Source organism: Dendrobium catenatum, unplaced genomic scaffold (genome assembly GCF_001605985.2).
Source record: "Dendrobium catenatum unplaced genomic scaffold, ASM160598v2 fragScaff_scaffold_215, whole genome shotgun sequence".
NCBI classification, from domain to species: domain Eukaryota; kingdom Viridiplantae; phylum Streptophyta; class Magnoliopsida; order Asparagales; family Orchidaceae; genus Dendrobium; species Dendrobium catenatum.
This window is the reverse complement of record NW_021318677.1, coordinates 431525-435333: the sequence shown is the minus strand read 5'-3', so window position 1 is coordinate 435333 and position 3809 is coordinate 431525.

Sequence of the window (3809 nt, the reverse complement as noted above, 5' to 3'; positions counted from 1 at the left end):
TCTCCGCTCTTGGCCTCGTCGCCATCATCTCCTTTTTTGCTTCCTGCTTCTCTCTGCAGAACGTGCTCGTCTCTCTCTTCTTCTCTCTCTCCCTCGCCAACGATATCTACGGAAAGCGCAGGTTAAGTTATCTAAACTCCTAAAGGGCGAGTTGTTTTTTGTGTTATTTAAAAATCCGATTGTATAAATAAATATTAAAAGCAGGAAGTTTCCAGGGTCCTTCTTGTTTTAATTTGTTTCGGGTCAGCCTGACCAAATGGTAGCAATTTTGACGGTAATAATTTGAGCGCTTTTGTATGATTGGCTAGGCTGCGATGCCTGACGTCATCGCTTGCGTGTGAATGCGCATGATAAAAAAAAAAAGAAATTATTTGGTCCGGCCACCTGACATCATCCAAAGATAATTTAAAATGTGTGACATCATTTTTTTTATGTGTATTGGTGCTCTCTACTATTGTGTACTAAGTAATGTGGCCCATTCTATTTCACCTCCAGATGGTTCGATAACTGCACAGAATAATTTCTCGATAAAAAGTATGTTGTCAGCTTCTGAGTTATTCGACCTTGGGTTTTGATTCATAAGAAAATAAGGAGTTTTTTTAGTCCCAGGAACCTTGTGGAATCATTTCAACAACGAGTTGGGAAGAATCCATGTACTCAAATAAAAAAGATGAGGCGAGTTGCGAAGGGCTCTTGAACGAGCTGATCTACAAAGAAGACAATTTAGATGCGATATGCAAGGGACCAAGTACCCCTTTGATCGAACATGTGACATGGGTTAGGATATTTAAGATTTTAGCTTTAATTTTCCATAAAAGAAAAAAAAATATTTTAGCTTTAATTCAAGCAGACCATACTATAAAAGCAGTTGGGGAAGAGCATTGAAATTTTGACTCAAAATGAAGTTATTAATAACTCAATTTAACAAAAGTAAAACTTTTAAACGCATAACCTAAAATTTATTTTTCCATTTTGAAATAGAAAAAAAAACACTAATAACACTTTCTCAAACGAGGCCTAAATTTCTTTATTTGGAGAACACCTTCGCATACATGTAAAAACCTACAAGTACGTAGTAGCAAAGAAAATAGAACAAAGAGTACTATAGAAGAGAAGATAGGAGCACAGTGAAATTCATTTCATCATGAGGACTGAAACAATGAGCTCATATATATATACATGCATCATTAGCATAGCAAATGCATGCAGAGTTTGTTAGTAATAATGGCTTAGACAAATGAGTAGCAAGGCACGTGCATCATAGAATAACTACCATTGTCCTTTGTACTATTCTGTTATAGGCCCCCTCAAACTATTACTGGTTTGGGAGTAATAAGTTTGCTAGAATGATCACGAAATCTGGAAATTGATAAAGACTTAGTGAAGATATCTACAACCTGATCTTGTGTAGCAATGTGATGTATAGTAATCTGATGCTACTGAATACACTCACGGATGAAATGACAATCAACCTAAATATGTTTTGCATGAGCATGAAAAACAGGGTTATTGGCAAGAGCTATTGCAGATGTATTATCACAATATAATGAAGTAGGCTGAGACGAAGAAAGCTGAAAACCAGCTAGAAACCGACGTAACCAAATTACCTCAGAAACTGCAGAGGCCAAGGCACGATATTCAGCCTCAATAGATGATCTTGTAACAGTAGATTGTTTCTTTACTTGCCATGAGATCAAAGATTTCCCAAGAAAATTTCAATAACCAGTAATCGACTTACGATCATTAGAATCGCCGGCCCAATCCGAATCAACATAACTGTGCAACTGAAGAGAATCCTTGTATAAAGGTAAGCCTTGATCAAGAGTTCCTTGTATATACCGCAATAGTTGTTTAAGAGCAGCAAAATTAGATAAAAGTAGTTTGTGCATAAATTGGCAAACCCGCTGAACAACGAACATGATATTGGGCCTTGTAAGTGTTAAATACTGCAACAAGCCTACTAATTGGCGATATAATTGAGGATTAGAAAAGGGTTGGTTATCAGGCAAGCAAGCAGGCTTCTTGACAAAAACAGGAGTAGCCACTGGTTTTGAGGTTGTCATGCCAGCACGATCCAAAATTAATTGAGCATAGGAAGTTTGATTGAAATGCACACCATAAGAGGTGGTGGTAACATGAATACCAAGAAACTGTGACATATCACCAAGAGTTTGTAGACTTTGAAGAAGATGACTTATAGTCATTTGATCATTACCAGTTAGCAATATATCGTCTACATAAATGAGTATGTAAATACAGATAGAACCTGAGTGATAAACTAAGAGAGATGGATTGACTGCATAGTTTAAAACCAAAACTATGGAGATGCTGTGATAAAGTGGCATACCATTTACGTGATGATTGTTTTAAGCCATAAATTGCTTTCTTTAATCGGCACACGTAATGGGGATGAGCTTGATCAGTAAAACCAGGTGGCTGCATCATAAAAACTATTTCCGAGAGAGGTCCGTGAAGAAATGCATTAGAGACATCAAGTTGGACGATTGGCCAGTGATGAGTAATAACATTTAAAACAAAAACTCAAATAGTTGCCATTTTAGCTACAAGACTAAACATCGCATGATAGTCTAGTCCATATTTCCGATCATACCCTTGAGCAACAAGTCTGGCTTTATAATGAGCTACAGTTCCATCAGACTTGAGCTTTATTCGATAAATCCAATGAAAGCCTAGTATATTTTGATCAGAAGATGGCGGATCTAAATCTTAACATTGTTGCTGTAGTGCTTGAAATTCACTAGACATAGCAGTACGCCAATGTTGAGATTTGGAAGCTTGTTGTTAAGTGGTGGGATCAGCCGGATGATGAACATGTGCTAATGTAAAAATCTGTTTTTGTTTTACTATGCCACTCTTTAGCCTTGTGGTCATGGAATGAATCAAAAGCAATGCTTGAGCTACTGGAGAGGAGCTACTAACAGAATTTCCTGAAGAAGAGCTACACAAACTGGTTGCTGCAGTCGATTGAGACAGATTAATGCACGGCTAATCATCATGCTATGGAAAGGATGATTGATTTGGTACCTGATTGTGCGATGGTAGACTAGAAGTAGGAACCAACAGTAAAGGAGGAGGAGAATGAGATAATGAAATGACACTTGGTAGTGCAGATTTTTAAGAAAAAGGGTAGATAGACTCATCAAAAATAACTTGACGAGATATATAAATTTTATTTGTGGTATGATCAAGACAACGATACCCTTTTTGTTGCGTGGCATAGCCTATAATACATATGGTCGAGATAGAGGAGAAAATTTATTAGGACTATAAGGACAAAGCCATGGATAAAATAGACATCCAAAGGCTTTAAGATGATCATATGAGTGTTACTGACTTGTTTGTGAAATGTGTTAACTCTAACACGAAATTTTCGTGACGGATTCGAGTCGAACTTTCAAATCGTGTCAAATATTGACACTCTTATATTATATGTTCTCTAATTTTTATTAAATCTTCTAAATTTATGATCAAATCAAGAATTAATTATCATTGAATTTTGGAAAAATTTTATTAAGTTATATAAAATTAATTTTGTTTAGAGATAATTTCTTTTTTCATTTTCATGATAGTCAACAAAATAAATAATACATTTTAGTATAATTAGGATTAGGGGAGTAAGTGAGTCGAGTCCGGTCGAATTTGACTCATTAATGAACTCATGAGTCGAGCTTATTGAGCCACGTGTTCGAGCTTATCAAGGTACGACTTCGAGCTTGAGCCTATAGTAACACTTGTACATTATATGATCTCGAGCTCAGCTAGGCTGGGCTCATAAGCTTGTCAAGCCA